The sequence below is a fragment of the Miscanthus floridulus genome, chromosome 7 (genome assembly GCF_019320115.1).
Source record: "Miscanthus floridulus cultivar M001 chromosome 7, ASM1932011v1, whole genome shotgun sequence".
NCBI classification, from domain to species: domain Eukaryota; kingdom Viridiplantae; phylum Streptophyta; class Magnoliopsida; order Poales; family Poaceae; genus Miscanthus; species Miscanthus floridulus.
This window is the reverse complement of record NC_089586.1, coordinates 109,398,688-109,424,912: the sequence shown is the minus strand read 5'-3', so window position 1 is coordinate 109,424,912 and position 26,225 is coordinate 109,398,688. Positions and strand designations below refer to the sequence as shown.

Sequence of the window (26,225 nt, the reverse complement as noted above, 5' to 3'; positions counted from 1 at the left end):
TGGCAACTGCCACAATTCTGCGCGTGTGGACACTCACTCACTCAGGTTACAGCCACCAGCTGTGTCCCTGCATGGCTGCATCTTCCACAAGGATTGGCACAAAGCACAGCTTGCAGCACCAGGCGAGGACCCTCTGATATCAAAGTTAAGAGGAATAGTACCTGGCAGATTATACTAGCAGCATCTAAATCACACGAGTTTCAGGATCTCCTATTCAGCGCAGAACAACATCTCGTATGGGATTACGAGAGGCCTGGCAGTGGGCAGTGACCTGCTATAGAACTAGACATCAGTATCCCAAGTGGACCAAATCAGGGGAAAAACACTAGTCAATTACACGCACACAACACATAATGTTTTTTTTTAATTACGCAGTAAAACACAGACACCCATAATACATACACACACTCACCCTATGAACAATTAAATAGAGGAAGAACAGAGCATTGGGTAGTATGGGGGCACTCATCTGACTGGGTAGTATGGGGGCACTCATCTGACTGTTGGCACCTATTGCCGGCTGCCATTCCATCCCCGCTAGTCAGGAGAGGCCACGCACGGCCGACGAGGCAAGGGGTCACCGGCAATGTCGGGGACGTACCCTGAATTCCAAAACCTAGAACCACAGAGAGTGAACGAACCGCCCTATTCACTTAAACTTATCAGCCCGATTTATAGCCATGTTACAGTGTTTTTCTCTCACAACAAATCAGCTTCCGCCAAACAGAGCGGAAGGAAGGAATTGGAAAGCGAGGATAAAGGGAGTCCACCTCCAGCGAGTCTGCGATGGGAGGACCTGCTTTTGTGCAAGCCAGAACCCGGAACACCCTTCGCGATTAACGCCCTAGCGCGACCGCTGTCCGCGCTCGTCCCCGCCCCACGTTCCTTCTCGGCTCGGCCGCCGTCGCCGCACTCGTCCCCAAACCTCGTAAAGGTGGAGTCTCTACTACACAACTATATGTTTTATGCAGTTTCAATATATAATTTTTTTTTGCACAATTAAGATCTAATAGCCTCCATCCTTCTTATACCTCCAACCTCCACAGATTACAGATCATAATTTTTTTTTTTGTCTATGGAAGGACAAATCACAGATCCGCCGCCGTCATCACTGCCATGGCCGGCGCGGGCACAGGGAGGCGCGCCAGGCGCAGGCGCGGGCGTCGGGACGAGCTCGCCGGTTGCCGGCACCGGTGGTCACCGGTGAGAAAGAGAGATAAAAAAATCTATGTATTTTTTACGCTAAAACACATGCACCTTGTATAGCATTTCTGAAGGTCAAAATCTGCTGGGAGGGAGGGATGGACGACCAGGCGGCTACCGCGGCCTCGGGCGACGCGGTGTTCGAGCGGTGCCTGCTGGCGCTGTACCTCATCAGCCCGCTTACCGTGCTGGCGCTCCGCTTCGTCTCCGCGCCGTACGGCAAGCTCTCCCGCCCGGGCTGGGGCCCCGCTCGCGTGGTTCCTCATGGAGAGCCCCACCCTATGGCGCCCGCCGCTCGTCCTGCTCCGCTCCACCCCGCCGCTGCTCTCCAGCCCGCTCGCCGCGCTCCCCGCCGCGCTCTACGCGTTCCACTACGTCCACCGCACGCTGGTCCACCCGCTCCGCGTCGCCCGCCTGCGCCGCGCCCCGGCCCCCGTGGCGGCCCTCGTCGCCGCCTGCGCCCTCGCCTTCAACCTCCTCAACGCCTACGTGCAGGCCCGCTCCTTCGCGCTCCACGCGGCCCGCCCGCCCTCCCGCTTCGCCCTGCTGGCTCGCTGCATCGCCGGGCTGGCCCTCTTCGCGTGGGGGATGCGGACGAACATCGCGGCGGACAAGGAGCTCCTGCGGCTCAAGGAGGCCGGCGGCGGGTACAAGATCCCGAGGGGTGGGTGGTTCGACCTCGTCACCTGCCCCAACTATTTCGGCGAGACCGTGGAGTGGCTGGGCTTCGCCGTGGTGGCGTGGACGCCGGCGGCGTGGGCGTTCTTCCTCTACACCTGCGCCAACCTCGGCCCCAGGGCCCGGGACCACCGCCAGTGGTACGTGCACAAGTTCGGTGCAGACTACCCGGCGTCGCGAAAGGCGTTCGTCCCCTACATCTTCTAAGTGCCCTGCTCAATTTGAACTTGAAGCAAGTTAAGCCTTTGCAATGGCATGCGCGTCTCAAATCTTTGAAATCTCTTTGCCACAGAGCGTGAGAATCCTTGAAATCGGAATGTGCCGTGGCATACCGATTCACGTGTTGGCGTTTATGTAAAATGGATGGAAGTACCAGCGAGACATGTCACTGCATTGCAATACGTCTTGAAATCACACTAATTTATCGCACATATGCTACAATTCTGTCGTTTGAGATGTCAGGCGATGAGTTCATGCATTGTGGGCGTGTTTGGATTGTGACTGGCAGGTTCTCGTCCAGGCAACGATCGTGACCTCAGGCGGACGAAATCCTACGCCTGGGATTGCTTGCCTGGCCAGGCGTTGCCTGGGAGGCTTGAATCCAAACAAGCCCCTGTCTGCCGCTTTTTCTACTGAGCTGACGTAAGCAACAAGAGAAACATGACCGATGGCCAGCAACGTCGCCTGATCGTTTGCCAGAAAAAGGCGCTTGTGTAATAGCAATCCCCAATTTATCATGATCGAACACACGCTCTTCTCACTTCAATAAACATGTGGTCGTGAGTTGGGCCAGAGATTGAACAGTGAACTAAATAGGTATCTCTAATTTATCACATACTACTATTTTTAATAAAACTGGACATGACTTTTATACTCTTGAGAATAGAGACTAGAGAGACAATTAAATAAGAGAGAAAAGGACGAAATCCCCTCTCCACTGCTAGATTTGTTGTCCTCGCTAGTGACACAATGCACTATAACCATGGCCACAAGCAAGCAGCATGTTCGTTTCGGCTAAAACGATCGTGGATTATTATTACTGGCTGGTGTGATGTGAGAGAAAAATACTATTCTAACTTATAATCCACGGGCTGAAGGTCTTCTCCTCTCCCACCGGATCCACCCACCATGTATTGATGCCACGAGCGTGCCTTCCCGCGGCCTGTCGTCTACCCATGGTTGGACACTGTGGCTCGATTTCGACCATTGTGGACCAATTCGTTCACCAAAACCCGCCGTTCAAAACCACGTTTTTCTACCAGATCTGGCCAAGATGTGTGGAGTTGTGGATGTAGCGTTGAAAGAGTAGGACACAAAGGAAGAGGGTGTGCAACAACCATCATGGCCTCTAAGGAAGAGGGACGTCGACCGTGTCATCGCTCCTGTCCACAAGCATAACAATGTGCTTCATGGTCAACTGATTAAGGGAGAAGTCGATTTGTGAGCTTAGGTCTTGAGTTGGGCAGAGTTAGGGGATGAGCGACGTCTATGCATGCATGGCAAAAGCAGAGTTAGGGGATGAACAGATCCTACTTGAGCCCAGCTCAAGCCCTCCTCCCCTAACTTAAAATCGAAAGCAGAGTTACGGGATGAGCTATGAGGTCTAAGAGCAACTCCAACCAATATTCTACTTGAGCGCTCATCCCATTTTGGGAGCATAAAAAACTCTTCATATGAGCCCTTATTCACCCTAATAGACGAGGGACTCTCATTTCTCTCGACTAAACTCCTAGATGTAGGAGTCCCTCATCCCTTTCCCTATTCTTTTTTTCTCTCTTCCATAAAGTTGACAAGTGGGATCGTTAAACAGGGCTCACATAGTTAGTCCCTCCACGCGTATCATAGCTCGTTTCGTTTTGTATTGTCTTGTCACCTTAAAAATGCGGGTCCCGCCTGTAAAACCAGGGTCTTGATGGGACAACCGCACATACTTATAGGGTCATGTTCGCTTATCTTATAATCCGTTTTTTAATTTATTTTTTTTAGCTGGAACAGTGTTTTCCTCTCACAACAAATTAACTGGAATAGTGTTTTAGATTGTTTTTTCAGCGAAGCGAACGAGACCATAATTAGTCCCTCCACGTGTAATGAAAGCTCCTCCCATCCCCCTATCCACGTGTTCCCTTTGCAACAGGCCTCTGGCCTTCGCATGCCTCCCGTCCAATTGAAAACGCAAGCGCGGCGTCCACAGGCGGGCACGCTGCATTTCCAGAGGGCCGCGTATTGTTCTGGTTGTAAACAAAACATAATGAAAAGTGGATCAAAACCAGTATGCTTTACTTATTTAAGCTAGTGCAATCGCTACAGCCAGTTGTGGGGTTGTTTGGTTGTCCCTCCTAAATTTTAGTCGTTGTCCGATTAAATATTTAGACACATGCATGGAGTATTAAATATAGACTAATTACGAAACTAATTACATAATTTGAGCCTAATTTACGAGACGAATCTTTTAAGCCTAATTAATCTATAATTTGACAATGTTTTGCTACAGTAAGCATGTGCTAATGACGAATTAATTAGGTTTAAAAAATTTATCTCGTGGAGTACCGACGGATTATGTAATTTGTTTTTTTATTAGTATCCGAATACCCCATGCAACATCCTCCCGACACACCTCCTAAATTTTAGTCACTAGATCCAAACACCCCTTAGTTGGTCATCATAAGCTAGTAGATTCTTGAGACAGCTAGAGTTTTACAGACAGCCAGATTCTCATAAATGCTCTTTAGAAAAAAAAACTATCCCAAACAAAGCTATTATTGTCCTGTTCGTTTGGCTAATAAGTTATAATTAAAATTACTGTGGATTAATTTATTATGAGAAAAAAATAATATTCATTAGCTAAAAAAATACAGCCCGTAAGCCAAGCGAACAAGACGTATACGCCAGTTGGCCACGAGAGCTCGAGAGCGATGACTGGCTGCTATTATATCCTGGCCGGCCAAAAGGTCGACTGCCACACAAGGCTGTAGGCCAAGTGCGTCCTTAATGGCAACTTGCAAATCACCGGCTAGATGAGACTTGAAAATAATAAAAAGGAGTACGGTGGCGAAGGGTTGTGCGAGCTGTGACAGAGTTGCATGTAGAAGATTGTGCGCAGTGACGAAGCAAGAAATTCTTTTTAAGAGGAGCTAAACAAAAGAATAGAGGTTTTTTTTTATTTTCTTTTAATCTTAGCTCCTCCTACCTAATACATGTATGCATAAAATTTTAAGGGAGAACTTAGAAAAACTCCACGTGCTCAGGATAGGTATCCCTAGCCCCACCGTTGGCTACGTCCCTGATTGTGCGAGACTAGATAGAGTTGCTACCTCTCTTATCTCTCCCTTTGATAACCGATAGAATCCTTACTAGACTAACTATTTAAAAATCATTGAGGACGACATGATATATTGATTGATAGACAATAGAATTATTCCTAAATTAGCTATTTTGGAAGAATTGAGGACGCCTGTCCTCCCGATAGAGTGATTGGGGCATTGGGCTAGGGATCCTGGCTCCCTGGGACATGCGCCTACGGGGAATGTGGACCAAGACCTGAAGGAAGAAATTGGGAAGACAGGACCCGAGCGAAGTCGATCAGCATATTTTTGCAATGGTCCACCAGGCAATTATCTGTTCCTTCACGATTTGAGCCTTTGGCACGTATATATATTGTATTTCTCTGACAATGTCTTCGGAAAACAAATAGAATTCGCTGATCTGATAGATGATGCCTTTCTTCACCTTACTAGCATACGGTAGTTTATACTTTATATATGTAGTTGCATGCCATGTGTGGTATATATATGATGATGCCTGTACGCTGGTGTGCTAATTTCGCAGCGTATTAAAAGCAGGCGCTTTTTTTTTTTGCTTGGTGCTATTTCGTCGTCAATTGCTTTGGTGTTGTTTCGACTTTTTTTTTTGCTTGGAGCTGTTTCGAGTTGTCATGATAAAAATTAAAATTTATCAATTTCTATAGCTCGGCGTTGTAGTAATTGGCGCCGAGCTCGGCACCTGGATCCACAGCGCCGAGCTTATGCCACATCCGCGTCACGCAAGCAGCCACGTCAACGACACGTAGAAAATGATCTTGGACCTCGACGCCAAAGCAATTGGCACCGAGACGTGTAAGCTCAACGCCAATTGTCACGGCACCGAGGTCAGGGTCTATATTTTTTGAAAGGATGCGGCATGGCTGCGGGCGTGGGGGTGGCGGCGGCAGTTAGTTGCGAGAGTTAGGGTTCGAGGGGTGATGGCTTCCATCAAGTGGGGTATTATATTACGGCCGCCCCGACAAGGCTGCAGTTGGGCCGTCGTGAACTGGGCCGAGTCGCATCTGAGCTTTCGTTGTCCAAAGGCTTGTAATGGATTTTGCGCACCCCCCCCCCCCCCCCCCCCCCCCCCCCCCCCCGCCCCCGGTGTAATTTTGGTGACACATTTTTTTCACCTCTATACGCGGACATTAGAGACATCTCCGTTCAAAGATGACATACAAAACAGGTTCCTCGAAACAAAAAGCGAACAGCTAGAAAATTCAGTCAATGCTTACTCATGGCCAATTCCAGTTTGCATTGCCAATTTGCCATAGCTCACACGGGGATGAGTACTAGCAGAGCATGCTGAATGCCATTCGAACTTTGAAGCATTTCTATAACTTCCAAAGTTCCAAGGAACTTGTCATTCGTTCCTATCAAAAAAAAAAAGGAGAGAACTTGTCATTCATACTTCACTGCTTTGCGGGACTGGCACCATCAACAAGACAGTTTCCAATTTCCATTGACATCTGGAATGTACCAAGAATATCATGTCGGGCTGTGACAGTGATTGGCTGATTGCCTGCTAGGAACTGTGAGCAGATAAGCAGCCTGTGCGTGTCTGCGGAACTGCCTCCTCATAACCGGTTCATCTTGCCAACTGCAGTAAGCTGTCTCGTAACTTCCTGAGACACTCTGAGCCACCGCTGTTCCGATGGCTGCGGTGGCTTGGCGTCGGTAAGAATGTGGCTCAACGTCGTGGCAGCAGCCCGACATCTTGCAGAGGTTCTGGCGCGAAAGCCTGGTGTTACAATGGCAAGGCTGGTACCTGTGATTACCAAGAGCCCAAGAGAGAAGAGGAGCAGGAAGCCCAATACAATAGTCGCTGGCCCATAATGGCGCAAGTAAAGGCCCAAGCCCAGTTGCATCTGCCACACCCAGGCATTGCATTAAGAAGAAGACCTTCCCACGTAGGCCCAGCAAAACTCCGAACCCCTGCCCCACCCTTACACAGCGGCACCGTTGTCCAGTGAGAACGGGCCGGTCCTTAGACCTGTGCTTTGGCGTGGGATATTTTTTTTAACTCTAGCCTGAAATTCGCTCCCACGGGGAGTCGAACTCAGGACCTGAGGAGTGCCGCCGGGACGCTCTAACCAGTTGGACTAATCCAAATAGCTGTAACGAATATAACCTAGAGAGGAAGAAAGGTTCGTCTTGTTGTTGCCGAAGACGTTGGAGGCGAGCTACGGCTCAAGGATGGCCGGCGGTAACCTTGCCCACCGGAGCTTGTAAACTCCAAGTTACCCAGTTCTAAACCAGATTCATAGTAGTGATTCGTAGTTGTATCCTAACACCTGGATTAACCATCTGCTGCAACGCCTGCGACATATGGGCTGGAGGAACAAGTGCCATCCAGACATTCGTTTTCTTCAGTAAGTAGATGTGCTGCAATGCCTCCAACATCGGCTGCAGGAACAAGTGTCATCCAGACATTCGTTTTCTTCAGTAAGTAGATGTGCTGCAATGCCTCCAACATCGGCTGCAGGAACAAGTGTCATCCAGACATTCGTTTTCTTCAGTAGATGTGCAGGATTAACCCATCTGTGGCAGCAGACATTCGTTTTCTTCTTCAGTAGATGTGCAGGATTAACCCATCTGTGGCAGCGCGAGGCTGCGACATGGGTTGCGCAAGTGTCAACCCAACATTCGTTTTCTTCAGTATGCGTTGTTATTGCCATTTGAGTTTATACTGTAATGCCCTATTTTTTCTTTTGATTAAATTAAACACGTACCATTGATCTACGGTTCCTTGTGGCAAAGAACTATTCTATGGCACCCTTTCTTTTGGACGATTTCTTCAGGATTCTATTGTACCTCTATTTTGATGATAATTTATGAAGCAAGCCGTCAGTAGGAGCATTGGCTGGTTACATCACAGCTAATTTCTTCGGATTCTTTTTTGAATATTCAGATGTATCCTCTATTAATCTTCACAAAATATATAATTCTGACAATATGATCGGGTCAGCTGCGTTCTGCCGTGCTCATCGATCATAATGTTACATCAAGCAGCATAACAAATGATTTAAGTTTTGCTAACCGTGAGCATGACGCAAACCAGCATCAATATCCATTTGAGAGTCAAATAGAATAACTAGGAGAGGAACTTTACAGATCAACTTCAGCACAAGTGGGATTTTGATATAATTTGAGCAAATCACATTTTTGCCTAGAAAGTTTGAAGTGACTCAAGAGCTGATGTATAGCCGATTGTGCATAATAGATTACATGCAAAAAAAAAAGAAGCCTCGGGACATAAGCTATTTCCAAAAATCTCCACAGATGAAAGCAGCAGCAGGATCACGGCAGGTGAGCTACATGAAAGCACCTCGGCCTCCTCTCCTGGTAGTCGGTCTCTCATAGCTTGTGTTGATCTTCTCGACCAACTCGTTCATTGTGCTGCAAATTATAAAGTTGAAATCAACACAAGTGAAATTTCCAACAAAGAGGGTATAGAAGAGAGAACTTCATCTGTGAAAGAGGTGAATGCATGCCTTGAACAGTTAGTGAACATTGCGAGGTAAGTCATGAGGAGAGTGTTGTTGTATTCCTGGAAACGATGAATGACATCATCATAATTACTCATACAGGATTAAATATGCGACATTTAGAAAAGTGCATAAAATCGATCATTACTAGCAACATAGCACCGTGAGGAAATCATGGTAAGCAATCATCAAATTAACATAGCCGGTATGTCAAATAATTTATTCATATAAGGAAATACCTTTCCATATCAAAAGAGAAAGCACTTTGTCTAAGATGAGAAATGAAACTAGCATACCATTAAGAAGTCATCTTGGAATTTCTTGCGAGGCTTGAGACTTGCCTAAGCAGCGAATTATCCACTGGAATGTCACCTGCAGTTAAGTTTCTCAAGCCAAAAGTCTTTGCAGCTAAGTTTCTCAAGCCAAAAGTCCAACAGGGAAATCAACAAGTTTGGGAAATTAAAGTTCTATAAAGGTTTAGGTTTAAAGATGAATGGAAGCATGTTTTGGAGAACTAGCACGATATAGCATTATCTCAGTAACGAGAGAGAGAAAAGCAATGTAGCACTTCATATATGTACAGACCTTTTTGCATGGCAACAAGATACTGATGGATAACACAGACCCTGCTATTGAGCATCTTAATGGCACTGTGTATTCCTGTAAGATGAGCAGCCACTGCACAAAAGCATCGCTTAGTACAGTTCTGTCGAGAAAATTACCTTGGATAGCATGACTATTAATGTTGAGAAAGCAAAGTCACGGGGAAGACCACCCCCCCCCCCCCCCCCATGGCTTTGTCTTGAGAGAAGGCTTCAAAGTAGAATCCTTACATTGAGTTGCTGCTGAGCTACCATCAGATGGTTTGAGATGGACAACATGGTCCACAGATATCCTCTCAGCTTCTATAGTCTTTCATCAAGCATACTAATGTTAAGAAAAAACCATATATAGCTAGACAAACACAAAGGGGAACCTTACCTCAATTGTATAACTTGATCTGACAAAGATGAGCTGATGACTGACATGCAACTCTTGAAATTACAGAAAATAAAGAAGGAATTAACAGACAAATAGACATAAAAAAGTGAGAGTGACAAGAAAAGTTGATGAAACTCTGTGATCATACAAGGGAGAACAGTTCAGGGGCTATTCATGTTATACTAGTGTATGGTAGAACCTAAGGCCTTGTTTAGTTGGGTGAAATTTGGGAATTTGGCTACTGTAGCACTTTCGTTTTTATTTGGCAATTAATATTTAATCATGGACTAATTAGGCTCAAAACGTTCGTCTCGCGATTTCCAACCAAACTGTAGCACTTTTTAGGAAAACTTTTTGAAACTAAACAAGGCCTAATGTCTAATGTAGTTAATCAACCTGTTCGCTTGGAACAGTATTTTTCTCTCACACCAAACCAGCCAGCAGTAAATAATCCACGATCGTTTACGGCCTGCCGAACAGGCTGAATATTGAACCTGGGAATAAACTTTAGGGGTCACTAGAATAAATAAATGAGCATTTACATTTAATACATCATCAGTGAGCTTCATAAATTGATAGATATCCTTTCTTGCTCTGAACCCTGAATTTAAAGTGTGATAGTTAAACAACATGGACAAAAATTGAGGCACTCTCCTTCATATACATTATTAAGCGAAACATAGCATCATTCATCACCATACCACTGGATAAACCATGCTGTGTAATCGATACAAAATATATATAAAGAGAAAAAAGGGAGAAGCGACAGGAACTGCAAGTTTGTTGGCTGAAACCACGGTTTCACCCCTGATCATGGTCTCCCCACACACACACCAAAACTTTTGGAATTGAACATAAGGTAGCCTAGTTATCACTTCACAACCAAAGTATTCCTCGATTCAATCTCGTTGTGGCAGATGCCATCCACACGAAAATTTTGTGACCTGACGCCTGCTTGTTCTGTTCAGTGGTTGATGCAGGCGTTCTCATCCACCTCCTTGAGAGGAAGGCTCTTCCCTTCGGTGACCTCCTCCTGCTTCCCTTCCTGCTACAGATAAAAAAACCCTGGACCTAAGAAGAAGCATGCATCATACAAGGAGCAACGAACTTTAATCGATTGAAAGCAAATTTATTTGCAAAAACCTGGAGCTAACAACGACCAAAGCTGTACACAACTGAAGCCGATTCAAGTTGAAACCACACGCGCCTGTCCGGCCAGTCCTAGATCTATGACCTGGTGCGGCAACCAGTCGTTGTCTGAGACTGGAGACTGGCCCACGCTCGTTTATTTGTTGCCTCGCCGAAACGGGTAAAGTGCGCGTTTACTTCGCGATTTTTGGGAATTTAACTACTGTAGTATTTTTATTTTTATTTGACAATTAATGTTTAATCATGGACTAATTAGGCTCAAAACGTACGTCTCGCAATTTCCAACCAAACTGTGCAATTAGTTTTTTTTCGTCTACATTTAATGCTCCATGCACGTATCGCAAGATTCGATGTGATAGCTACTGTAGCACTTTTTGAGAACTAAACAAGCACAAAGTAGGAGTTTTCGAGAAGTTTCACGCGTTAACTAATGTGGGTGGTGTTTGGAACACTAGTCTAGGGAGTAAAGTTTAGCCTCTAAAGTTTAGCTTATAGAATTTAGCCAATAAACTTTAATCCTGCTGGGCTGTTTGGATTTATGGACTAAACTTTAGTCCTCTAATCTACAATGATTGATTTGTCCTCATTTAATTATCCATGCACAACCATGCATACGAACGGCAAGAGGTATGGGACGTCCAGCGCCCGCCCCGAGAGAGTTTAGCCCAGTTTAAAGGCTCTTTAGAAGCAAAAGATTTTAGTCTAATTTTTAGCTATTTGCTCACTTCTAGCCCCCTGTTTGATCCCCATGACAAAAAAGGCTAAAAGTGTAGGGCCAAACTTTTGCCATGGGATCTAAACAGGACCTAAAGTTACTACCTCAGTTCACGAAAAAATGTAATTGTGGGAAATATGCCGACTAAGGTACCTCATGTTTAACTAACTTTACAGTAAATTATTAGAAAAAAGTCTACATAACCCCTTCGACTATTCGGGGTGGACTATTTCACCCCCAAACTATAAAACCGAATTTTCTACCCCTGAACTTTATAAAATCGATCAAATAACCCCCCAGCGGTATTAGACGGTGATTTTACTACAGTGATGGTGGTTTTGTCTTTTTTTATTTATTTATTTTCGCTGAATCTTTAAAAAATCATAGTAAATCATAGAAAAATTATAAAATGAAAAAAATAATTTTGTTAGACTCCACATGAGTAGATATACACAGTGAACATATAATATGCTATGCTTTAGTACAAAGTTTTTGCTGTAGCTTTAGATCTATGATTTTATGTAATTAATTAGAATAATTCATAGCTGCAGCTTCTATGGTCCAATTGTCGTGAAATTTTTATGGTGGACTAATTATTGTATGCTTGAACTATATTAAAATTTTCATACTTATTGGATCATGTATAACTTACTTATAGATAAAGCATAGATTTAACAAGCATAAACCTAAATAAATCTATAACTAAGTTATACTTGATCCAATGAGTATGAATTTTTTTACTACAGTTCAAGCATACAATAATTAGCCTGCCATAAAATTCCACCGCAATTGGACCATAGAAGCTGCAGCTATGAATAATTCTAATTATTTATAAAAAAACATAGATCTAAAGCTACAACAAAAACTTTGTACTAAAGCATACCATATTATATGTTCACTGTGTAAATCTACTCATGTGGAGTCCAACAAAATTAGATTTTCTATTTTATGATTTTTCTATGATTTACTATGATTTTTCAAAGATTCAGCGGAAATAAATAAAAAAGAAAAAGACAAAATGCAAAACCACCGTTCAAAACCGCTTAGGAGGTTATTTGACCAATTTTAGAAAGTTCAGGGGTAGAAAATATGATTTTATAGTTTGGGGGTGAAGTAGTCCACCCTAAATAGTTGAGGGGGTTATGTAGACTTTTTCTAATAGTATTAGCGTTTATGTCTCTAAATAATTTTATTATGAAAATATACTCTCTCCGTGTCCAAATAAATCAATTCTCAAAATCCGTGGAAGTCAAACTATCTTAAGTACGACCAACTTTATGAAAAAAGTAATAACATCTATCATATAAAATGAGCACATTATAAAAGTGTATTATATGTTATATCTAATGATATTAATTTGATGTTTTAAATCTTGATAGGGTTTTCTAGAAATTCGATCAAAGTTTAAAAATTTGACTTAAGACAACTCTAGAAAATCTATTTATTTAGGGACAGAGGGGGTATTTTATAACTAATGATACTTATTTTATATCACATATATTAGTATTTTTATACAAATTTAGTCAAAGTTTAAATTATTTGACTTTAAAAAAAACAAGAATTGCATTCTTTTATGGATGGAGATGAGTAATTGAGGAGCCGGTAAACAGCAGCCGGCTTTCTTCTATTTTGGATCAAAGGAAAGAAGAAAAATAAATTCCATAGAATTTCCTAACTAAAAATGTGATTTCTAAAAATTTTGTTGTATTTCTTTGAATTATAGAACAATTTTGGTCTAATGGGATAATTTTTTTTATGAAATTCATAAATTAAGTAATAAAATATAGAGAAATAATTAAAGAATTAGTGCTGCATGCATGTGACGAGTTGTTAGGGTCTTGAGTCCGAAACAGGTAGAGATTCGCCCAAAAAAAATTGTCAACACACATTCATCATCATTCTCCTCTTGTTGCATCTAAAGACAAGAGAAGCACCGGCGCCGGCGCGGCCTTAGGGTGGCCACGTCGATGAATTGATTGCCGGACGTTGGGTTCCTGATGATCGGTGGTGCTTTCGTTGACCAGGGACGGCGATGGTACGACCAAGCGAGCCCCGTTCTGCTAACCCCTCCCTCTTGCATTGGCCGTTGCTGGCCTGAAACTGGTGGGCCCCACTATGCTGGTGCGTTGTCGGGCGGGAAATGGCCAGCGTCGGGTCCTACGTCCGGGCGCTTTCCGTTGTCGAGCAGTCATTGGCTAGGGATGCTTCTGCACGATGCGCGGTTCTCAATGCCCGTGGCGCGGGCGCGCGGGAAAAGAAAGCCCTGTTCGCCGCGCTTTCCCCCTCTCTCCACTCTACTCACGACTCCTCCCTCTCTATCAATCATGTGCCTCCACCACTCCTCTCTCTCTCGTAGTAGTACGGGTGAGGGTGCGGGCAGGCGTGCTAGCACGATGGCGTAACGGCCTCGGTATGGTGGCCTCAGCATAGGCGGAACTCGGCATGGAGGCCTGAGCGGCCCCCGATGTGGCAGTGCGGACGGGCCCTAGTCATGGGCAGCCCAGCGCGGCAGCCCTGCCACAGGCAGTGGTGGATCTAGCGTCGACAGCGAGGTAGACTACCATCTCTGCTCTCTCGCTCTCATTCTTTTTAGCTCCGATGATACTCAGATCTCCCAGTCCTCTCTTAGGCTCGTGCTTCGTCTGCTCCCTCCGTCGAGGCTAGATCCCAATCCTCCACCCTGTAGTCCGTGCGTGCCCTGTAACAACCCGGGTTTTTGGAGAAGCCAAAAATACGAACTTTTTAAAATTTTTCCTGCAATATGTGAAGCATGTAGATGCTAGGTCAAACAAAGAACAATTTATAAATAAATTATTGCATACATATAGTGATGCTTGTAGGAGCTTGCCAGAGTTCCTTATTTGGTTTAGGATTTTGTGTTGGAGAGCACAAGTCCGTAGCAAATCCTTTTGACTTCTTCTGGAATCTCTCATGAATCCTTCTACCTCTCTCTCTCAATTAATCTCCTTAGTTTCGAACCCCTTGACCTAATTTCTATAGTCAACCAACTATCTTTATCAACTCAATGCCCGTAAATTACCAACCCTTGACTGGACCCCACATAGAAGCCCTTGGTTTATTTAGAAGGTAGAAAATAGAAATAGAAAGGAATAGAACAGGGAGGAGAAAAAGGAAATGGCCAAACCAGCCCAAGCAACAGAGTCGGCCCAGCTCGCCTCCTCGGCCTGTGACCACCTCGCCTCCTAGCCGGCCTCTCCCACTTGCGCTGGAGGCCCAACCCGTCACCCCTCCTCCTTTTGGCCCAAGACAAGCACCGTAGATGGCCCAGCTCTCTAACCTGCCGGCCTGCTCGCGTCCTCACCCACACGGCCTGCTTGGCCTAGCACTCCCTGGCGTTCGTGGGCCAAGCCTGCCCAACATCCCTGCCAGGCCCGCTCGCGCGCGCATGGCCAAGCGGCCCAGCAAGGTCGGCCCAGCTGCCCCCGTGCGGCCGCCCCTTTCACCGAGCCCCCCTCTCCTTGCCCAGCCGGCCTAAGCCGCCCCTCTAGAACCCTAGGTAGAGCATGCCGCGACCCCGCTCCCACGCCGCCGCCGCTCGCCCGCTGTGAGCTGGCGTGCGCGCAACGCCAAGCCCCACGCCCACGGCTCACTCCGCACCCCCCGTTCGATGCGCACCGCGTGGCCAGGGAGCGTGGACCCTGAGAATCACCACCGTCCGCGACCCCTGGCTGCCCTAGCCCATGAGCATAAATAGTCAAGCTGCCGCCGCCCCTCTTCTTCTTCCTCCAAGCCACCGCCGTTCCCTTCTTCCTCCTCCAGTACGCCGTCGCATGCCACGGTCCCGCCACTGCTGGCCGCTACCTCAAGCCCGTGTCCCTAGCCACAGATGCCGATCCCCTTTGCGCCACCTCTACCTCATCGTCTCCGTGCCTCCACCAGCTCGCCGTGCCTTGTCCTCGTCGGGCGCTAGGCCACCGAGCTAGAACTCCATCGACTGCCACGGACGTGACCTCGAGACGATGGCTCCTGCGCTGCTCTATTCCTTCCCCACAGCACGACATCGCGACGTAGGAGCCCCGCCTCACCGTCAAGGTGGACCTCGTCAGCGACGCGCCGACGCCCCTACTTCAACCCGACCACACCGACGCCCTCTACTTCGAGCTTAACCACGAGCACGACGTCGAGCTGTACCACGAGCCTTCGATGACCGCACCACGACGTGCTCGGGGAGCACAGCTGTAACACCCCAGGTGTTTGTCACCAGTTAAGCAATGGGTTTGAGCTCAAACATGACATGTCAAGTGGTAATGAAGGTGTCAAGATCAAATCTACATGACGGAGCTCCAACTTAAACTTGGGCCACACACATTTGCTTACATATGGACCCTTGTTAAGATTATGCAAGAGTAATGTTAAACATGCTTATTCCATGTACATTACATCCACATGCATCCATCTAGACCCGTGGAAAAGTTTCATGAAGTTTAGAATCAAGAAGTCGCATGAAATGATGAGTTACATTCTTGCTTGAATTGCGCTAGTAAGTGAAGGGAATTATAGGCCATCAACCAAACCTTGCTACCTTGCCTAAATGACTCTAATTGAACTCTACAACAAAAGTCATGAAGGGTTTGTGTTGAGCACATGTCAAGAAAAGGCCTCAATTGGTCGAAAACTCTAATTCTAGGGTTAACGAGATGATGCTTTGACCAAAGTAAAAGAATGGTTTATATTCAAGATACAAGGTTTGACCCTAAATAAAAGTTGTAGTATAGTTTGTGTAATACAAACTTTATTGAAGGACCCAAGTCTAAATCTATCTCTAAGCTTAACAATCAAAGGTTACAAGATTGATTCTACTGCAGTCTTCAACACTTAGAATTATTCTAAGTCAGTTTCGCTAAGCAACGACGTTGGCATTCCGCGTTCTCCAAATTTTGCTAAGCAACTTGAGTTGGTCCAAAAATAAAAGTTGAAGGTTATAATATGGAGAAGAGCATATAAAAAGTTGGGCTACGTTTGACTCTGTTTTGGTCCTCAATTTTGCGTTTTCTTAACCGCTATCAAGGCACTGACACTGTCATTTTGTGGCTTAATTACCTACTGATGAAGAGCTCTAACGACCATACAGCCTTAATCAAGTTTGTAGAGCATCCAGAGTAGAGCAACTTTGCTGCTGGCGCCAAGGTCCGAATGTGCACGGAATATGCCGAAAACGGACTCCAAGTCGGGCTCCATCGCGCGCGCCACGTGTTCGACGAAAAGGCGTCGTGGCAGCCATGCACCGGAGTGTGCCCCCCATGGCTTTAGAACCTTTTCCTCGCAGATCATGTTATTGCTTTATCAACCGAATCCCTAGTCAGTGCAATGGCTCTATCCCTCGAATCTCGTGTATTTTGTCTCTAACTCTTTCAAGTCTCTAGATGTTTATCAGTCTTGATCTCATGTTGTTGCTCGACAAGACCAAATCTCATGTTAATCTTTATCTAGTAATTGCTTTGGTGGACACGAGGCGTATATGGAAATTAGGCAAGAAGTCCCCTGCTTAGTAGCCTTCGGTGATTAGGCTATGTTCTTTTGCGCTGTGTTTTGATCTTCTGATCACCTCCTTGTTGAGTCCTAACCTTGTGACTACCTTTGTTTGCTATCCCTCCTTTGCATAGTGCCTGTTCTTATGACCCAATCCGTGCAACTTGAAAATTCACTTTGGGTGTGTGATCAGTAATGGTGTTATGAGTAGCAACTATGGTGCCACGACGGAACCTAGGGCCTCCTTGTGGCCGGTCGGCACATGGTTGTGCTGCTGGGTGCGCGCCGATATCGAGGTTTCTAGTCATGATCCATTACCGAACTACACCGATGTGTTAATTTCATGTGAGCTCTTCCTTGGTTATCTCTCCATATCTTATCGAAGATCCATATATCTGACCGAAAGTAGTAGAGCTTCCTTTTGAAGTCACAAAAAGGATAACCTTTGAAGAACTGGTCATCGACATAAACATTAACAGACTACAAGAGGTGGTAGACAAGAGACTCCACTTAGTTGTCCCAGTATTGACGTCCGTCACCTAGTGAACAACTTATGTCATCATTGTTGGATCAGAAAGGCACACAACACTTAATGTTGGACATGTTGTTAGTCAGATAAGAATCAAACGTCACATTATGATATGACCTGGCTATCCAAGTCTTGATTATTATGTGCATGCTAATCGCACGGTCGAGATCAACAATCTCTAGTGTGACCCCTTTTCTGCTGACTTCAATGGCGACCATCGATTTATGCTTCGACCACAATTGTTATTGTCAAGAGTGAAGATTTGGGACCTTTTTAGTGTTGAGAGCCAACTGATTAGTTACTAGTATGAAGCTTCACCTCTTGCTAGGTGACAACTTTTTGCTAATTATGAAGGCTATGTCTCGCAGAGCAATGTTAAACAATGAAACAGCAAGTTGTTAGTAATGCAACTACTACCTTGTTTTCCAAAACCTATGATATCAAGTCAATTCCATCTTGGACAATCACACAGATAGTAGAAGACATTGTATCGGCTATGTAGGAGCTAGCGAAAGCACGTTCCTAGTTTCAGTCAGCATCTTTGTGCCCCTAGGCGCCCCTAACACATGTGTCCAGACTCTATTGGATGAACTGCCGAAGGATATATAGGAATGGTTCCTTATCTCTGTAGGACAGTCCCTCCATATAGAGTATGCTTTGTATCCTAAAAACATAGCCACAAGTCCAATGCTTGTGCATCGGCAAGTTGGTGTCTAGATCAATGGTTAAAATTATTCCCTGAGGACCATGTGAGGAAAACCTTAGCCCCATCCTCAGAAAGAGAAGTTGCTACTTCTGTGCGAAAGGTTAGAATGTGCAAAACACACCCCACAATGTGTGAAGCAAAGAAAAAGAAGAACAAGAAATCTATCTAGCTTTGTGGCACTAAATCGGTTATCTTCAAGTCACCGATTAGTGACACAAACGAGGTTGGATTGGCCCCAAACATGGTAATCTCATTCCTTACTTAGTACACCTCAATGTCTTAATTTGGTTTGAGAATTGGGTAAGTAAAACATAGGATTTGAGAGATGTTTGATCAGATTGGTTTGCTGCAAATTCAGAGCAGAGCAGTTTCGGCAAATGAATTGTATGGATAGCCAAATGGTGTTCGTTTGAGCTAAATTGTGGTCAGTAGTTAGAAGACTCATGGATCTGTATGCCTACCAAAATTCGTGCATAATGGAGCTATAGATTGTGAGATATGAATAGAAAACAAAAGAGTACAGAATCTGCAATTTCGCTGTGACTGCGATCATCCTCTGCATTAGATAGTTGTGTTTGTAATTCATGCCAAGAAATTACAACTTGTTGGTGTATTGCTGTTAGACAACCCTCCATACCCTTGAGAAGACTAATTGCACCCCTATGTGCCTTGCTTTTGCCCTCTTAGATCAGCAATGCGTGAGTAGTCAAGGTGTTCTAGAAGTCAAATTATGCCCTTGCAATTCGAAAGTAATTGGAAAGGTGTCAAACCATAGATTTTTGGATTATGGTTTTTGAGATATTGATTGGCCTAAGAATAGAAGCCTCGATATTAAATATAGTTTAAGAAAGCTGGTTTTACCACGATGCAAGTCAACCCAACTTGTTGTGCAACTACACCACGAAGGCAAATTGTACTTAACCTGCTTGGTAGTGAACTAGTCCCTAGTTTTGTGATTACTTGCAACTTGTGTTGTTCTCCAAGCCTCACTAACATCCTTCTGCATCAATGGTTCTCGAATGCTGACATGCCTTTGGTACCTTATATGTGTTTTTACCCAAGAGGTTGCATTAGATACAACTCAGATAACTGTTGCCGCTTGGATACGAGAATTCCCTTAAATAATGGTCGTCGAAAATTCTGAGTCAACTAAGTCAGCTACTACGTTTACCACTCACTCAACAGACTCAGATAATACAGTGCTGTTATCAGAGAAAGAGCACTGCACACATGGAACATTATGTAATGTAGCTTTCCATCAGTTGACATCTGGGTGATTGCACCACTACAACCAGTTTGGATAGGGTTAACTAGCTTCTCATACCCTCAAAGGATATTTACCCCATCTATGATCACATCCTTTACGAGAAGTTGTGCTCAAGCCACTTTAGTAGGGAACTGCTTTTCAAACCTTGGGAGCAAATATAGCACCGTTGCAAGGAATATCCATCAACCAACTATGATCTAGTGCAAAGTCCATAGGTCTATGCTATATCCACTAGGGAAGTAGATGTTACAAGTATTTAGTCTACGCTTGTATCACTCTTCGTACATCGTGGACGAAGTACGCAGGACAATGCTATCTTGGATTCCTTCCAATGTAATAATGCTTTATGGACGCCAACGAAAGAAATTCTTCAGACAACAACTTACGACGAAGAGCAAGTATTAGAAAGTGTCATGACTAAATTAGCCTCTCTAATACTCCAAAGTTAAGTGGCCTAATGCTATCACTGATGTTGGAAACTAGATGACATGTTTCTCTTCCCTTAAAAGTCTTTCGCACCGAATCTCGGGACGCGATTCCTTTAAGGGGGGAGGGCTATAACACCCCAGGTGTTTGTCACCAGTTAAGCAATGGGTTTGAGCTCAAACATGACATGTCAAGTGGTAATGAAGGTGTCAAGATCAAATCTACATGACGGAGCTCCAACTTAAACTTGGGCCACGCACATTTGCTTACATATGGACCCTTATTAAGATTATGCAAGAGTAATGTTAAACATGCTTATTCCATGTATATTACATCCACATGCATCCATCTAGACCTGTGGAAAAGTTTCATGAAGTTCGGAATCAAGAAGTCGCATGAAATGATGAGTTACATTCTTGCTTGAATTGCGCTAGTAAGTGAAGGGAATTATAGGCCATCAACCAAACCTTGCTACCTTGCCTAAATGACTCTAATTTAACTCTACAACAAAAGTCATGAAGGGTTTGTGTTGAGCACATGTCAAGAAAAGGCCTCAATTGGTCGAAAACTCTAATTCTAGGGTTAACGAGATGCTGCTTTGACCAAAGTAAAAGAATGGTTTATATTCAAGATACAAGGTTTGACCTTAAATAAAAGTTGTAGTATAGTTTGTGTACTACAAACTTTATTGAAGGACCCAAGTCTAAATCTATCTCTAAGCTTGACAATCAAAGGTTACAAGATTGATTCTGCTGCAGTCTTCAACACTTAGAATTATTCTAAGTCAGTTTCGCTAAGCAACGACGTTGGCATTCCACGTTCTCCAAATTTTGCTAAGTAACTTGAGTTGGTCCAAAAATAAAAGTTGAAGGTTATAATATGGAGAAGAGCATATAAAAAGTTGGGCTACGTTTGACTCCGTTTTGGTCCTCAATTTTGCGTTTTCTTAACCGATATCATGGCACTAACACTGTCATTTTGTGGCTTAATTACCTGCTGATGAAGAGCTCTAACGACCATATAGCCTTAATCAAGTTTGTAGAGCATCCAGAGTAGAGCAACTTTGCTACTGGCGCCAAGGTCCGAATGTGCACGGAATATGCCGAAAACGGACTCCAAGTCGAGCTCCATCGCGCGCGCCACGTGTTCGACGAAAAGGCGTCGTGGCAGCCATGCACCGGAGCGCGCCCCCATGGCCAACGCACGTCCAGGCTCTGCGCCACGCGCTGCTGAGCGCCCCCGCCCCTCAAACCAAGCGCCCGAGCTACTCTATCACTCACTCGCCTCTCCACTCTCCTCTGCTCGCTCTCGTCGTTGCCGTGCGCGTAGAACGGTGAGCCGCCGTCATGGCCGCCGCTGCCGAAGCTCCATGGCTGCCCCGTTTCAGCTCCGGCTTTTCTTCAGGCCCCACCAACTCCGCCTACTCCTTCCTCCATTCGCGCCGCACCTTCCCATCGAGTTGTTTCGTCGGTTCGCTCCTGCAGCTCGCCGCCACCGGCACCGCCGTCGCAGCTGCAGCTTGCGTGCGTGGCCGGGCCACCTTGGGTCGTCTCCGGCCAAGCTGAGCGCCTCAGTGGATACGCGTGGACCCCCTGATGCTCCGCCGCCCATTCCCCGCCGCCGAAGAGCCTTCTCCGGCCGGCACCGGTGATTCCCCTGCCGCCTCCTATGTTTTGCCCGCATGGAGGACTTCGCGCTCGAATTCGAGAAAAGGGAAGGTTCTTTCTGCAAAGTCTGTGACTCAAATGAATAGTGCCGATAAGGACCTATTTGCAGTAAATTTGCTGAATCTTTGGAAATTCATAGTAATTCATAGAAAAATCGTAAAATAGCAAATGAGTACTTTTTGGAATCCTTGTGAAATTATCTATGCACTAGATCTATAATATGACATGTTTTAGTTTAAATATTTTGCGATAAAAATAGATTTGTACAGTAAGGTTGTAATGCTAGTTGAATTTGTTATTTTCCATAACTGCAGATCTAGGGCTCCAAATGAAGTGAAATTTTTGTGGCATGCTACTCATGTGATGTTTGATGTGTGGTAAAAATTTCATGGTCATTGCTTGCTGCATGAGTGAGTTATTGGTTTATCTTGCTCTCACATGATTTATTGCTTTAGCAACTTGTCTTTTTCATAGAGGTTGCTATACATATTCAAATGGAGTGAAATTTGTACAATAGACTATTGAGAGGATATGTGAGCCACTGTAATTTTTGTAGAATTTATTGTATACTTTTGGTATATGTTCATTAAGTCACCTTGTTATCTAAAATAAATTAAGAAATGCATTAAAAGAATTTATTTGGTCATGGACACTAGGTTTTCTGGTGTTCTTTAGTCATGTGTTACATGTTGATAAAGTTGGTTTTGCCTAATTATGTGTTTGCAACATAAGTTAATATTTATTTTCTTGCAAATGTGGTTTATGGACAGATCTGGGAACTTAGCTAGGTTCTTCATGATAATGTGCTTTTTTGTGAAACTTATTTATACAAAAGTCATAGATTATTCATGTATCTAGGTGCTGTTAAAAATTGGTGTCGTTTGGCCAAGTAGTTTAAGAGTTACAGTTGTTTAAAGTTGGGTTATACAATTGATTGCTCTCTGTCTTGTTTAGACCAGTTTCGGTAAATGTATAATTTCGACCTACTTAACTTGTGAATCATGCTATGATGGTTATAGATTAAATGTAGATAATTTCATAAGCTTTCCAGAATATCTTCTTGCAAGTCATTTGGATTTGTGTAACTCTGGTTATAGCTAAATCTTGTAGCTGCTGTTTGCATGTCCAGAAATTGACAGATTCCAATTATAGTTGTTTGCTTGTATATTGCTAAGTGTGGCTCATACCTTTGATGATGGTTGAGTTAGAGTACCTAAGATCTTGGAAAACTTGTGTCATGCTTGGTGTTGTCGTCTTCTTTGCTATCGTGGCATGATAAATTGTGCGATATTTAAAGTAAGCAATGCGAAGTGCTTGTGCATGTTAATGTAACCTTGTGCTTGTCTTACTTACTACATGCGATGCATTGTCTATTGCACTTCCATGTATTCATACACTTGCATCTTGCACCTCATCTGGGTATGCTAGATGCATCATGGAAAGGATGTGATGTTGGAGCCAAACCTGAAGACGGTGTTTGGTGGACCTATCCCGAAGATGGAAGGACTGAACAAGTGCTAGGACGGGAGATGCTCACTTAGCGAGTGTCGTCTAACTAACACTGACTCAGTGTGGGATCCCAGGCAAGCCCCGGAGCATTCTAAGTCTCCCATATTTTTACAAATATCTTGAGTATCTTTTATTGTTGATGATGCATTAAGTATAGGAATTGGTTGGAACCAATTGTTGCATTATATCCTTACCTTGTCCAGATAAAATCCTATGAATCCTAATTAAGTGTAGGATCGAATGATGCTTAGCTATGCTTAGACCGGTAGAAGTCGGGTGATTTCCTGTCACCTGTGAGATGTAGGATGAGCTCTGGTCACGGTTGGCTATATTTGCTATCATAAAAAAGAACCATGTGTTAATAATGAAAAGAGACCGGATGGGATGACAGTAGTGCAGCAACAAGGCATGGAGGTCTTGGGTGTGAATCTATCCCCATCTGTGTTGTTTAAGGACCGATTCGCTGTACATCCTCATGTCATGTTGAACGCAGCCTAACACTTAGCTGGTCGGATAAGTCGTTCCGACCGCAAAGCCTAGTAGCTCGACTCAGGCTAGGGATGCGAGCAGTGGCGTGCATTCTAGAGGTAGTAAGGATGTGCGGAGAGCTATTGGCATAAGTCCAAGATGGGTTAGAGTCCCGAGCAACCTTGGTAGAGTGGTTCTCTGAGAATGTCGATCTGTTCGGACTCATGACTCCTGAATCGTACCAAAGGTGACTTGTTTGCGACCCTGACGGGGGAAGCAGGGTTGGTGTTTAGGAATACCCCTCTAGCTGGATAGGAATCGATTCGAATCACCGTCTCTCCTGGATAGTGAGAACTTGACTGAGCAGCGGCAACGTAGATTCACTAAATTCAAAGATATGGTTCAAGAATGATGATGATGATGATAATGACAATGAGCCATGAAATACCTGATATGGTTATTATTGTTTGCAACTTAATCAAGTGATTGATTAGTATAGGTGCTAATATAGATGGTAGGTAATGGCTAAAAGTCACTGCTAGTACATGCGAATAATGCTAATGATTACTCAAGCTTTTATGCAAAAAGGTTGTCTAGCTAGATCCACTAAATTAAGCTATGCATGATCCTTGGTGTCATTTGTTTTGGTTTCCGACGGGTAAGTCTGGCTGAGTACATTTAAGTACTCAGGGTTTATCCCACCATATTGCAGGTGAAGTTCTCATCCTGTTGAAGATGGTGGCTAACCGCCAGTGGGCTCGGTGATTCTATATTTACTTCTCGTCTATGTGCTTTTGTCGGATGATGTCACTTATGCTAGCAATATATTTGGAACTTATATTAATGTAATCATTTGAAAGCTATGTTGTTTTCACTAAGCGGTTTTGAAACCCAAACTTGTACTTTTATTTGTGAACCCATTTGTAATATTATTTTCGCTGCAACTCTGTGTATGTGATGTGTATTTACTTAATCACATGATCTTGGTTGTGATGTTGATTTACCGAGGTCTTTCGGGACACTCGGCGGACTACCGGGTTTATATGACTGAAAGTATGCGCGTGTCAACGTGTTAGCGGGGACAACCATACTTGATCTTGTATAAATTGGGTGGTTCTGTCACAACAGTAGCCCCACCGTCCATGACCATGAGCACCAGGCTGCCTTCCCACTTCGCTCTAGCCGATGCTCAACTAGCAGCCCTACCTCACCAACCCCGATGAGCCGCGACCTTGCCCCGGCCATCATCGTAGCAAGGGTAAGCCTCCTCCTAGCCAAGCTCGTTCCTTGCTTTTGACCGATGAACCTGACCGTTTCCCGCTATGAGTCCGAGGCCATAGCCATGCATACCACTCCATCGTGCTGGAGCCGTAGAACCTAGACATCATGACTGTAACAACTCGCCTCTCCGAGGCCGGGCCCGCTTATATCTGGTAGCTTCTCTAGGATATAGACTGCCCTCACAGACCAACACAGGTCTTTTCTGCGCACTTTGTCCTCACTCGTGCGCACCCGGGAAGAACTTCCCGGTCGGTCACCCATCGTTCTAGGCCAAGCACGCTTAACCTCGAAGTTATTTGCAGATGGGCTTCCGGAAAAGAAGTTGCAACTTATTGGTATGAGTATCCTATTAATCCTGTTAAGCCCTGGGCCAGGATGTTACATCCTCCCCCCTTAAGAGATCGACGTACTCGTCAATCAATCCCAAGCCAGGAGCGTCCTCTCTTAGCCACGTCCGTGTGTCCAGAGCCAGCGCATGTGCCATGCTGTGTGACCACGCCGGATCCACACCAGCCATGCGCACCATGCCTACGCAACTGCGACACACGCGCCCGTGAAACCGCGAGAGTCGGCTCTGATACCATTCTGTAACGTCCCGCCTCTCTGAGGCCGGGCCCGCTTACATCTGACAGCTTCTCTAGGATATAGACTGCCCTCACAGACCAACACAGGTCTTTTCTGCGCACTTTGTCCTCACTCGTGCGCACCCGGGAAGAACTTCCCGGTCGGTCACCCATCGCTCCAGGCCAAGCACGCTTAACCTCGGAGTTATTTGCAGATGGGCTTCCGGAAAAGAAGTTGCAACTTATTGGTATGAGTATCCTATTAATCCTGTTAAGCCCTGGGCCAGGATGTTACATCCTCACCACCTTAAGAGATCGACGTCCTCGTCGATCAATCCCAAGCCAGGAGCGTCCTCTCTTGGCCACGTCCATGTGTCCAGAGCCAGCGCATGTGCCATGCTGTGTGACCACGCCAGATCCACACCAGCCATGCGCACCATGCCTGCGCAACTGCAACACACGCGCCCGTGAAACCGCGAGAGTCGGCTCTGATACCATTCTGTAACAACTCGCCTCTCCGAGGCCGGGCCCGCTTATATCTGGTAGCTTCTCTAGGATATAGACTGCCCTCACAGACCAACACAGGTCTTTTCTGCGCACTTTGTCCTCACTCGTGCGCACCCGGGAAGAACTTCCCGGTCGGTCACCCATCGTTCTAGGCCAAGCACGCTTAACCTCGAAGTTATTTGCAGATGGGCTTCCGGAAAAGAAGTTGCAACTTATTGGTATGAGTATCCTATTAATCCTGTTAAGCCCTGGGCCAGGATGTTACATCCTCCCCCCTTAAGAGATCGACGTACTCGTCA

The 26,225-nt window shown here is 45.1% G+C and overlaps 2 pseudogenes; one reads left to right on the top strand and one right to left on the bottom strand.

The window, feature by feature from the left end:
- Nucleotides 1-1,301: 1,301 nt before the first annotated feature.
- LOC136464217 (protein DEETIOLATED 2-like) lies at nt 1,302-2,280 on the top strand (annotated as a pseudogene).
- Nucleotides 2,281-8,494: 6,214 nt separating this feature from the next.
- LOC136466040 (COP9 signalosome complex subunit 6-like) overlaps nt 8,495-26,225 on the bottom strand; it is a 28,161-nt pseudogene continuing 10,430 nt past the window's right edge.